Genomic DNA, 13,507 nt, shown 5'->3' with positions numbered 1-13,507 from the left:
TAAACCACACCTTCTCTCGATTCAATCACACACAAAAAGCATACTTAAGCGATATTCTGGTGGTGAGACACATTCATTTTTCGTGAGGACATCGACAAGACAACATCGTTGCCTAACGTGCTGGAGGAGGTGGACGGCGAAGGATCGACGCATACACGCGCAGAACTCTTTCCGTTGGGATGCCATTCAGCATCGAGAAAGTTCCGGAAAGATCTAAACATTGCTGGAAAATAATCTGCCAGTTCCTTTGGGAATTTTCAAAATATATTCATGTGAAAGAGTTTAATTGAAAGTTTTCTATCCATGTAACACTGTGACCAAATATGTTTCAATCAAGTGCTATTAACAGGTGGTTATCGAGTTGGCATTAACCACTGGTGGGCTTCCAGTATCGAGGAAAATGTGGAAATATCTAATCGTTACTGAAAATAATCTGCCAGTTCCTTTGGGAATTTTCAAAATATATTCATGTGAAAGAGTTTAATTGAATGTTTTCTATCCATGTAACATTGTGACCAAATATGTTTCAATCAAGTGCTATTAACAGGTGGTTATCGAGTTGGTATTAACCACTGGTGGGCTTCCAGTATCGAGGAAAATGTGGAAATAACTAATCGTTACTGAAAATAATCTGCCAGTTCCTCTGGGAATTTTCAAAATATATTCATGTGAAAGAGTTTAATTGAATGTTTTCTATCCATAAAATATCCATATAATACATTTGGGTTTGTGATTTGTCAATCAAGTACAGTTAGCAGGTTAGCTTCTGAAGATTATTCTTCAGAACAAGGTTTTTCGTATCCTATATTGGATGCATAAAACCTTGTGCCTCCAACGTAACGCTCTCGTTTTCGAAGTCTCCCAAATATTCATTTATTCATTCATTCAGAATGGATTTAGATTCAACTTCAAACAAATGATCTCTAAATCAACGATAGTCCTACGTCACCCTTGCGGTTATACCATAGATATAACCCACTTCCTGTTTTTTATGACGAAGATTTTTATTGACGAAGTTTAATACGAACGGATAATTAATGTGGACAATTTTTTGTAGTTTGTTTTAATATTTTCAATTAACCTGACGAAGTTTTGACGTAGGACTACGTCTAACCGGAAGATATAGGGGGTGAAATGAAAATCTGGGCACTGAACAAGTAGGAAAAAATGCAAGATTTGGAACGCTTATAACTCGAGCATTTCTCAATAGATCGCAAAGGTTTTTGCATAAATTGATAGGAAATTTATATACGCATCTATCATAACGAATAACATTTCATATTTCTTGAGATAAATAATTGAATAATTGTGAAATATCAAGCATTGTTAAAATGCACTATGTGCCCATTTTTGATTGGTCCATTCTGTGCTCCTCAAATCGTACCGACCAAAACGGGCAACCAGAGCAGCAGCGAAATAGAATGAAGCACGATTGGAAAGGAAAAAGAAAAAAATGAACGAAACATTGGTCGCAGTCTCACACATGCGTAATTCTCGAGCCAGTCAGTCAGCTTAAAAATCCCCGCTCCGCTGCCGTAACGATCATTCTTTGTGTGGACACCGACTGGACAACATCGTTGCTGGACGAGCTGGACGGCGAGGGATCGAGTGCCTTTCTCAAGGCAAGAGGGCGGAGGTGGTAGCGCTGGAGTAGAGTAGAGTAGAGTTTTCAAAGAGCCTTTCTCAAGGTTAGAGACGAATGAACTGCAAAAGTTTAAAGTCTCTATAATACAATACCTTCCTTCCTTCCGTAACGATCATTCTCATTCAACCCGTGTGGTTGTACGGCATCGGCATCGTGGACGTAACAAAGGAGAACAAGTTAAGGGAAAGGCAAAGTCTCACTCGAACCGTGCAGGTCTCCATTTCCTTGTTGGTCGCATTCACTGATTGCTCCGCAAGGGTAACTAGGCCGAACGGATTGGTGCCGGAGCACCAGTATACCTAACAGCGATTATAGAATTTCGGCCGTCGGAGTGCTCGAGTTGGCTTGCAAAACTGCTCACGACAATCAGAAAACTCGCATCAAGAACAGAGCAGCTTCGGTTCGGCGCTCATCAAGGCAACAATTAGTTTCAGTGAGTGGCAAAGTGTTTCTCCGGCACGTTGCATTATATGTAATTTACTGAACAACATGTCACAAGCTGGATGGGAAGAAATTTTCCAACTGTGAAAGCTGTGGCGAGTGGCAAACGCAATAGCTAAACAGGAAGGTTTAACCGAACAAGATGGGAATATCGAGTGATAACAAAAACACAACACCAAAGGTTCTTTTCAGAACCATCAACATATTCATAAAGAGAAAACAGTAAACTAATCCATTTTTCAGGTAGATAGGTAGGTATTCACGTAGGAGAAGAAAATAAAACAATATATTTAAAATATATATTTAACAAAAGCTGTCCCTTTTTGTATAGTCCTACGTCACTCCGGTTATGTCCCCGACATTACCCACCCGTCTTTTTTTAACGGATTATATTATGTAGACTATATAAATTTTTTAAATTATCTTTTTTTTTAATTTGTATTGATCTCTATTATGTCTGTCATAATCTGGTGATGATGGACTATTTTTATGATGATGATGATGTTGGATTAAACAGGCTTTAAACTTTTCAGTTTATTCGCCTCTAGAGGACTATTTTTATTTTTATTCAGTTGTTTTTTATAGTTGTATTAGTTAAAAAAAGTAGTCTACAAAAGTTTGAGCGTCTCGCGTGCCACAGATATAAAGGATATTAAATTGAAAGATTTTTAAGTGCCGGTCTAGGAATTTTTCGTAAAGGAAATTTTCTCGATTTCTCTGAATGAGGATATTTATAGTCAATCCAAAACAAGGCTGGCGATTGGACTTGTGCTCTGGTGGACCACTTGGCTGCAAGGGCCTCGTCGGGACCGTATCGGCTCTGTGGCGGACATGACTGAGTATTGGCTTGTCTTTTGTAATTGCAATTTTTTGAACTTATATCTGTGAATAAAATCAGTGCGTTTTTTGTGTTTGCTAAACTGATTTCAATGTTGAGAAAAAATAAATAAATTATCTTTTAGATAACTCATCTTGCTCAAACCTCTGTAGGGGAAGGAGGCGGGACCATCATCATCATCATCATCTTCTGTGTTGAATAATAACACAGAAGATATGTTTTCAAAATATTCATTTCACGTGTCCACGTGGTGTGTCCCCTTTTGAGAGTATGTACCGTAAGTTCATCAGGTAGAAGTATATTTGTAAGTATAATTGATAACTCCGTAGAATTTGTTGGAAAAATATGCTTATTTACAACCATCAATCAATCAGCAACTAATCCGAGTTGTTTTATTATGTTTTATGAATACAGAAATCATCTAACCCAACGGTAGCGCAACTTATGAAAAAGGCCTTCCAGCCATCTTGGAATTTGTATGTAAACAATCTGCAATATTTTGCAATATCTTTTTTTTGCTCTTTGTGTGTGGAATTGTATTGGTGGGAATAAGAGCATTGAAAAGTTGAAAGGTAAGTCTTTTACGGTTAAAGTTAGGTTTGTAATATACTCTATCGCATTATATGTTTCAGCTCAAGAGAATAAATCGACTCTCAGTGTCGGTTGGTGATGGAGATATTTTACCCGCGTTTTGCAGCTAGAGACGTCGGTTAATCGTTCGATTAATTCAAATAATCGAATATCTGTAACAGTAATTTTATACCAAATAATGAAAAATCAAGGTATGAATACATCGAATAATTATCAAAGTAATCGCGATTAATGAAAAAGGGAACCATTTTTTTCAGAAAATACAGTGCAAAATTTGTTTAACCGTCATGGTGTTTCGTCGAAATTCATAGAATATGCTAAATCATTTACGGTAGAAGCTTGATTCCTAGGTGGTGGAGGAGACTGGGAAGAAGAATTAAGGGTCTGCAGGAGTAAAATGCGGACTTGAAGAAGGTGGTCTCAGCTCCCGTTCTAAAATAGTAGTATTCAAATTCAGAGCGCCGAGGAAAAAATGCCATACTAGTGATCAATGATTCTATGACCAAGCAGAGATATTCAAACAAATCAGCTATTTCAACAAACAACATTCGAAGAACAGATAATTTTGAACAGCCAAAATTTTGGTTGGTTCAAAAAAAATGCATGTCGGACTCGACTAATATCGACAGACTCGATAATATGTGATTCGATTATATACAATTTTGAACTCGATTATATACAGTTTGGAAAAAAATAATTTTTTTTATATTTTAAGTATGATTTATTTCAAGAAGGAAGGTAACCTTTTAACGATAAGGTGAAATTTAAGTGGCTATTACTTGTACAGTGGGGTGAAAATCGTCATTTTTGAAGATTTTGCTTGAGTTTTCACCAGTTATATCGTTATATAGTTATTGCAGCCAAATTAAAAAAGCAGAAGTTGGGTGTCAAAAAACAAATTTTAGAGTGGTTAGAGAGCTTTAATTTAATTGATAGAAATGATCTAGTTCAATATAAATTTCAGGATAAAATTAATAATAACACATTAAATATTATTAACTTTCAAGTTTTCCACTTCCAAAATGTTAAAATCCACTAATTTAGATGTTCCACTACTATATCCTGTACAAAATTTCTCATATTTCAAATGAAAGCAACAGTAGTTTTTAAAGTAGAGCCAGTTTGAGGCAACAAGTCCGAAACAAAAAAAAATAGTTCTATAACTATTTCATTGTTGAAATTCGAACATATGCGTAGAAAGATTTTGATTCATCAAATATGCTCGTCTATTACATCCTGAAAGAATCTGGATAAATTTATTTTTTTTCATGCGAGAAAGGTATTTTCTGACTTTGAGGGGGTGAATCAAAAATCAAATTCCTCTTTTATATTCAAGAAATGAAAAAAACATACAAAAAACGATTAAAAACTTTTTTCTGACTCGATTATATACAGTGAAAAGGAATCAGAAACTATATTTAATAGAGTCCGCCCTGTATTGTGCATCATTTTCATGGTGTCCTCTTTTTTCAATCATCCTCAAAAAATCATGAACTTCAAAATTATGACATATTTTTTTTATCATAAATGTCTGTTTGTTTTGATTACAAGAAATAAATATTCGCTCGATTAATCGAATACTGAAAGACAATTATTCGAATCAATCGAATATATAAAAATCACCCCACGATTAATCGACAATCGAATAAACGAAAAATTTAGACATCTCTATTTGCAGTCAAATCCCTTCCCACAATCCTCTGTATATTTATACCGTTTCCCCACGCGCACTTATTGACCACACGGTCACACCTTTATTCTACACATCTTGGATTCCCCATTGGTAGGTCTGGCAGCAATGGTTCTGTCAGTGACCGGCTTTGTTGATTGTATGCCACACTTTTTTACAGTACACTGACGCGTATGAGCCAACTGAATTAACTTCTTCAGCCGGAGAGAGCCCCTAGCGATCCATCCCATGCACAACACAAACTCCATTCGTGTTTCTTTCTTCCTTGTGCGCGGATGTGGATTGTGGTGTGTGCTTTGCATTACAATTATGACGAGGAGAACCGGATAGATTTCCTTTTCGTCGTTTTCCACGTAAAGATTTTCGCGTGTTGTGTTGTTCAGTTTGTGTGTTACAAAAATACAGTTACAACGAGCAGATGAGAATCGTCTCCTGCTGGCACAACCGCCCAGGAACGTGGCGCCTCCGACGTGTGATCGTTTATTTCTTCTGACGGGTTATGCTAAAACGACCACAACAAAAGCGCAATCACAGAAGTGAAGATCAAACACGCATTGCTAGTGATTGGAGTGAAAGTGATCAAATCTCGAGCACACGTTCACGGTCTTTGATTTCAATTGAAGTTGAAGAATAAACTCGTGGTTTATGTTGTTGCCTCTACCGTTGTGGCATTGAAGAATAAGTGCTGCCCATCTACTGCTGAATATTCATTATGTGGGCGAGCGGAGCATCTCTATGCAGCTGTGTGATCAAGTGCCTGTGAATATTTAAAAATTTGCATAATCTTGACGCGTTTTGGTCGGTTGTTTTCAGAGTTCTCGAAGCGAGAAGTGCCTTGGTTTGATTGTTTGGGCGATAAAATATACTGCTTCGAATCCTATCATCAGTCGTTTTGGAGATATGAAATCTGATGCCAGCAAAATGAACATGATTTGAAATTTGGTTGATAACAAACATATCTTCCTGTAAAAGCAAGCTGTTATCGGTAAGTAGTTCTATGATTGAAATATTCCATATCCGATTTTACTTAATTTGTTAGGGTGGGTTAATAAAAAAGACACTTTTTTACCTCGAGTCTAATGTAGCAGTTGCACTACAAGAGATTTTTAGATAAAGCAGACCCAAATTCTACAGAGTTGTTTACCGTTGTGCGGGTTTTCTCACGGCTTGCAATGAAATTCATCATAAGACCTCTTTCTCTTTTTCAAAATATGTAAAATAATCAAATGAATTCATATTGTCACAATCTCCAGAATAATGCAAGCAATTGCGTAATCCGCGAATAATGGTACTATTATCTCTAATTAACTATTGCCAAAAAATATTGAATGATAATAGGGAGATAATGTTACCCGATTCGGGAATATTCGAACCTAGATTAAAAGTAGCCCTATGCACAAAACAACAACGATCAACGAAAAGTATGATATGATCAGGGTCTAACAGTTATAAGAATGAAATTAACATTAGAACACACAGAGTATTTATCTCTCACTATGTACTTTCGTAGTTGATACAAACCATGGGATTTATTTTTTTTATGTTTTTCATTGTTGGTAAAATTGGGCAGGCAAGTCGAGGGCCAAAACCCGTTAGAAGAATTGCGGTTCGAGTAGTTTCAATCACTGAATATATATTTATCGACTCGAGAAGATAAAAAATTACGACGTGGATACATGTATTCTCTCCGAGTGGCGGTTAATATGTGGGCACCATCCCATTAATATCGTTGATCGATTCAAAAACGTTTCGGTACACTTGCTCAAATCAGAAATCGTGCCTCTCCACGACCTAGTTAAGCTATAAAACGATGAAGAAGTCTTTATATCCACTTTTTCAACTGTCCAAACCTTCGATTTTCAGTAGTGCTAAGAGCGACACTGTCGCGAACCATTCCAGGTGCAAATTTAATCACATGATCTTGTGAGCCAGTCACAGAACAAACAGCGTCGTGGCAATACAAACCTTTCGCATGTGGTTGACATTGAGCAAGTATTCGCGTTGTGGTGTTCTCTTCTTTCTCCTCTCTATTTTGTTTGGAAGTACTCGACCTAATACCATTGCTGGTGGCAATGTTCTACCTTTGAACAGTGAATCAACACTATCGCTGCTTAGCGAAGCACAGTCTGCTGGACAAAAGCATTACAAGTGAATATACTCCGACTTATTCGATATGGATCTACAAAAAATACATGGTGGGACAGTTATGAATAGAATATGGGACAATTGAACTTGATGTTGTTTTTTTTTTAAGTTGGGAATAAACCATATGTTTTTTTTGTGTTTTTCCGTAAGAATATGCATAAAAACAACGTTTTATGAAGAAAAGCGATAATCGTCAAAAAGTAACATGGGACAACTATGCGTATAACGGCAGTGTAGTTGTGCTGTGAATGCAGAGAACGATGATTTTGAGGTAGCTTAACGTGGCATCCGCTCGTGCTTATCGGCGACGAACGATGGGCACCAAATTGGACATCTACGGAAGTGGTCAATTATCTTCTGGTAACTGTGTGTTCCAGTCGTACTTAATCTTATATTTAGTTTTTTTTCCTCCCTAAACTGCAACTGAATCGTTATGGTTTTCATATTAGAGTTAACCAAATTGACGTCCGTAAAAATGCTTGTTTACTTCCAATTTGTTTGACAGCAATCAAATTTATAAATAAAATATATTTTTTCTGTAAATTTTTTGGGTGTTGTATCCTAGTGCAAAAATTTCAAGGTGTCATGGGTAGTTATATTTGATGAATGTTATTCTTTTTCTTTTTTCTTAGGAGACTTTAAACTTTGGTGATTCATTAGCCTCTATATATTTGATGAAGAAAAATCGTTCTATTGCTCTATATTCGTACTTCAAAATAAATTCAAGCGGAAGTAAGTGAGATAATAGTTTGATCCAAGGAACGAATTGTATAGCGGTTTGCGAGTTTTCATTTGGTTGACAGTAACAATCAAATTTATCATGGATGTTTCGAAGGGAAGCCATCTGGTGAAGTGGTTAAAGGTCACGAGTTCAATTCTCACTCCCCCTTCCGACTCTTCCTTCGAAACGGAAGTGAAGCCATGTTGGAGTGACGAACCAGCGAAAAATGTTGAAAGTCACTATAATACAGAAAAAAATGGATCTTTTGGAGAAAACTGATGAAAACTCCTGAAAACACTTACTTTTCAGTTTTACTTCTTGAATGATACCTATTTGTATAAATTGAAATATTTTACAACTTCAATGTATACTAAATTTTGCGTATAAAATTGTTGAGAATAATTGAGATTTGACCATATGCATAGAACGTTTTTTGTTATTTATTAGCCGAACACAGCTTTAATTTAATATGTTGATCATCTGAATCGGTCTAGTAGTTCAAAAGTTATAAATTTTTGAAAAAAGCTAAGGCTTTTATCCTGATCCACGTCGAAAACGCTTGAAAAATGTTCAGAAAAAATATTGCTGGATTCTGACGATTTGTCCTTGAAGAACATGCTAATTGGAAAATCATCACACATCCTTATGCAGTTCACCAACTTCCAGAATTTTTTTGGCTTTTCTATGGAGCCGAATGGAAGTTCACGAACATGTCTAGTGTATAAAGATTGCGTGTTGGGGTAGTCACCAATATCAAATTAAGCCTGATCCAAAGTCAAAATTTCTTGATAACAATAAACATTCATGTTTTTCAAGATCCAATCCCAGAACAGATGGCGCTGCTGGTGATCGGTTAGCTTCTATTTTAATGTTGATTGGGCCTTGTAGGTATGGAAAACCAAATCCTTTGTTGAAATTTGGTGCAGTGTGGCTACGGGTGACAATTTTTTGAGAATGGTGACGAAAAGAGAGGTTTGGGTCCTTTTTAATGCTGCCTCGATTCTTTTATGCGATTGAACTGTTCGTTCTCAAGAAAATGACCAGCAAAACTCTCAATCCTTCGTTAACGAATCGTTAGCTTCAAGGTGGAGATCATTCAAAAAAATACATTTTCAAGTTTTGCAATAATTTCTGGACCCGGATTCTGGATACGGTACTTATTTTTTTCTGAAAAATAATATTGAGTAGGCTTCTTTTGTGTTATCCCTTCGAGGCCGGGATTGCATGGTCCATGACTACAACGGCGGACGCGTTCTGTCTGGATCTGTAAGGAGTGTATGGGCCGCGAAAAGTTAATTCTTTATTCTTTATTATTATTTGATTCATCTGACAGAAATAGTCTTAATGAATAATCTATCACGTTTTAAAATACATGCAGTCTTCTTATACTATTAACAAATTGTGACGTGGCCATTCCAAATTCGAACACTGATTCAACGGACGAAAACATGTGGATCATTGCACAAATAGGTTGGTTGTATCCATACAAAGTACGAAAAAATCCCGGCTGTATTAGAGATCGGTATCTTAGCATCCTACCCGGAGCTCGAAAGTCCAAAAGCGATAAGAGATAAGAGCAGTCGACATCGCCATTGAGTAGTTTAACTACAAACGTCGCTTGTTGAATCTTTCGTCTCCGATCAAGTGTTTCAAGTTCAAGCAAGCGACATCTGTCAGGATATGCCGGTAGGTTCAATGGGTCACGCCACGGTAAATTTCTGAGCGCAAGCCGTACAAACTTCTTTTGCACTCGTTCTATCCTTAGGTTCCACGTGACATCATTAGGAGCCCAAACAGCAGATGCATTCTCCAGGATCGGGCGAACAAGTGAGCAGTACAATGCTTTTAGGCAATGCGGGTCCTTGAAATCTTTGGTAATCTTGAATAGAAAGCCAAGTTGTCGCTTTGCCCTAGATATGGTCCAGGTATAATGAGAATGGAAGGAAAGTTTAGGATCCAGCACTACGCCAAGATCTACCACTTCATCTACTCTCTCAAGAACATTTTCAACGATGTGATAGTCAAAAATGATTGGGTCCTTGGATCGATGAAAGGTCATTACATGGCATTTACCGATGCTAATAACAAGTTTGTTCTTGCGGCACCAGTGAACAAACTCATCGAGTAGCCTTTGAAGGCGTAGACAATCCTCGATGCAACGAACCCCGACATAGATCTTCAGATCATCAGCATACATAAGTTTGTGTTGAAGCCTAACGAAGATGCAGCGTCACTGAAATATAGCACGAACAATAAAGGTCCCAAATTGCTTTCTTGTGGGACACCAGATACGCTCACAAACGATGATGATACGCTAGAGCCATGCTTGACACGAAGCTTCCTATCAGTAAGGTACGACGACAACCACGACACCAATCTGTTCGATGCGCCCATCCGTGATAGTTTACATAGTAGCACTTCGTGGTCGATCTTATTTAGGTCTGTGTAGATCACGTCTATCTGTGCCTTTTGTTCTAAAGCATCGAAACAAGTACTGGTGAAATCCAACAGATTGGTACTTACGGATCTACCGGGAATGAAACCGTGTTGATCGGACGAAATGTGAGACTTAGTAGCATGTAGAATTTGATCACTGACGATAATTTCAAAAATTTTCGATGCAGCGGGGAGGCTGGTTATTAGTTCTTCATATTACGTCGATCCCCACTTTTGTGTACAGGTAACATATATGATTCTTTCCAGCACATGGGAAACACTCCTCTTTCAAACGAGTGTCTGAAAACGAAGGCAAGCAGCTCTACAACTACAATTATGCAGCGATGGAAGACAGATGCAGGGATACCATCCGGTCCAGGAGAAAATGAATTCTTCAATTTCTTGGAGGCGTGGATGATCATTGCAGGTAATATTTCGAACGTATCCAAATCTACTGCATCCGCAACGATGTTAGACGCAGCCAGCTCAGCATCGTAATCGCTAGATGGCTCGGGTTGAAAGGCGCAAGCAAAATGTCTCGCAAAGAAGTCGCATGCTTCGGCTTCATCATTGGATTCCTTGTCTTCATACACTAAATTGGACAGAACTATGGAGTTTTTGCGTTTGCTATTGACAAAGCTCCAGAAGGACTTTGGATCACGACGTAGACCAAACTGCACCCTTAATACATGTGATTTGTAGAGTGCCGCATTTAGATGCCTGTAGTCATCGCTTGCATGTTTGAAACTGGCTTTTGTAAAGTTGGATCGATGAGTTCGCATACGTCACTGCCATTGATTGCGTACACGCTTTGCCCTCCGGAGGAGAGGCGTACTCCAAGGAGGTGAAATTGGGCACCGTTTCAAAGGAACGTTCGCAATCTGGCATTGGCGAATGATGTCGCAAAATTTGAATGCCATGTCATGGACGTTCATACAATTGTGGATACATCTCTAATCCGAACCGGACAGATGGGCAGAAAGGCTGACAAAATCAATTTTGCGGTAATTTATTTTCTTTTCTTCTACATTTCCCACCGGAAGCGAAGTCACTGATTTAGCTGGTGCGTTGAAGCGAATGGTCAGAGGAGGGTGATGAGGATCAACGGACACTAGTGAATCAACGGCGGTCAATACTTCAGCATGGCTTCCTTCGGATACACAAACCAAATCCAAAGATATTTGTAGTTAGATAGAAAAGTTATTGGGAGAGAGGACCAACGGAGGGAACATCGCTGAACGTTGACATCGGCGTTTTTTGAAGAATTTGGGAAGCAGAACATCAGGATTGCAGTTAACTAAGGTTTCTCGGACAGAGATTTCAGTTTGTCTACCCTTCACCCTCAGTGTTCTGGAAAGCTGAGAGCGGGTAGCACGGGACTGGGTACACGACCAGACAACATCTTCGATGACGTGGTAATCGTCATAATCACAATATTCTAATACATAAAATATTCTAATATGGATAAATAATATCGTTGTTTTGTAGCCTAAACAGGTCTCCTGCATAGGCAACATGTTCCAGTTATTGTTCGGGGAAAGGTGACTCTTGCTGGCATTACTGTTTCAGGAGTTCGGATTGAGCGTCTGTGCTGACTAGGCGTACGTGTGTTACTCTCTCTTCAAATGTTCATGTCTTTCGTCTTTCAGGCAGTAGTTACTGTATTAATTAATTTAAAAAGTGTGCCTTCCTTCTTAGTGTACTCGAATCCAGTGGAATTCACTTAAAGTCTCTGGACAAATTTCGAGAAAGAAAGCATTATCATCCGGCGAAGAAAATGTTCTCTGGAGGTGCTCCATTTTGTTTGGCCAATATTAGTACGTTCGTGTTCGTCACCCGCTCGATTTCTTGCCGCGACATGTTTTTCCATTGCACGTGTGTGTTATGGAATGAGGATAAAAACCCGTGCTATCAAAAGTTAAAATAGTGATATCTAGTTCTAGTGCTGGAATTTGTTTTCGCGATTAGCATTGATAAAATTGGTTCGGAGGAAAATCATTTGGTGATCGATGAAGCATTTGTGTATCTCTCTTGTCTGTGTTAGTGTGCATTTTTATTGAGAGGCTTGAAAGTGCTAGCTCGTGTCAGCTGAGTGCATTTGCACCCGTATTTGATTTGCGTAATGAAGTTATCACCACAACAGCATCAAATGTAGAAAAAGTGTGTATATAGAAATGGAACACTACGCTAAATTGAAGCAACACAGTGTCAGCGCTAGCATAAAAATATTCAACTGCAAGAAGCGCTTTTGCATTAGTATTTGAAATGCGCAGTGATGCTATCACCATATTAGAACGTCGCCAGCAGCTGAACTATAAATCTAAGAAATGAATGCATTTTTCTTCCGTTTCACTATTTTATTTTGCTCAATATTTGTGTGTATATGAGTGCCTGTGTTGGTTTGGATGTTTCGATTTGTTTTTGATACCATAGAAACTTTGTGTCGTATAATGGCTAGTTATGTGGATATGAACTCGTGCGTTTCTGCAGATCTTTGTGTCTAATAATAAATCTACTAGCGATGGATCCCAATTTTTATTGCCGATTAGTTCTATTATATGTTTTATAGCTAACTTGATTAGTGTTCATCTCTATCTTAGTTATATGTTGTATTTGTTAAAATTAATATGTGAAGTATTTGTGCATTTTTTCAAAAAGCTCATGAAACTAAGATTTTAGATTCAGTATCTCAATTAAATGCCATTAAAACCGTTCAATTTGGTTGCTTTGTAAGATAATGTACTCTATTTGTGTGTAGTTAGTATTTCATGCTTAACTTTTCAATGGGACCTGTCTGTTTTGATCGATTCTCTCTGTTTACTTTCTCTTTCGATTACCACGGCCTTGCAAACAAATTTTGCAACAGTTTTACCCCATAGTTTGATTAGCGAGATTCCCTTCTACACTCCTGGTTTTCGAACAGATGAGGAAACGCTATTATCGATGAGTTGTAGAGAATGTCAATGAATAAGGTCGATCGTGACGGATGGGTCTTGTTGA

At 37.9% G+C, this 13,507-nt stretch overlaps 1 protein-coding gene and 1 long non-coding RNA gene across 4 annotated transcripts in view; both read left to right on the top strand.

Moving 5' to 3' along the window:
* Nucleotides 1-3,385: 3,385 nt before the first annotated feature.
* LOC129774735 (uncharacterized) lies at nt 3,386-3,971 on the top strand. Its single transcript, XR_008742760.1, has 3 exons — nt 3,386-3,496; nt 3,557-3,706; nt 3,773-3,971. It is a non-coding gene; the product is annotated as an uncharacterized LOC129774735 (long non-coding RNA).
* Nucleotides 3,972-5,409: 1,438 nt separating this feature from the next.
* LOC129778803 (CDC42 small effector protein homolog) overlaps nt 5,410-13,507 on the top strand; it is a 103,678-nt gene continuing 95,580 nt past the window's right edge. Inside the window, exons 1-2 of one of the 3 annotated variants that reach the window (XM_055785912.1) lie at nt 5,410-5,558; nt 6,019-6,190. The gene's annotated coding sequence lies outside the window, so the exon portion shown is untranslated. Of the gene's footprint in view, nt 6,191-13,507 lie in introns of all 3 variants that reach the window. The other 2 variants (XM_055785911.1, XM_055785913.1) reach the window with 2 other exon arrangements.

The sequence above is a fragment of the Toxorhynchites rutilus genome, chromosome 3 (genome assembly GCF_029784135.1).
Source record: "Toxorhynchites rutilus septentrionalis strain SRP chromosome 3, ASM2978413v1, whole genome shotgun sequence".
NCBI classification, from domain to species: domain Eukaryota; kingdom Metazoa; phylum Arthropoda; class Insecta; order Diptera; family Culicidae; genus Toxorhynchites; species Toxorhynchites rutilus.
This window is presented reverse-complemented; position numbering and strand designations above follow the sequence as displayed.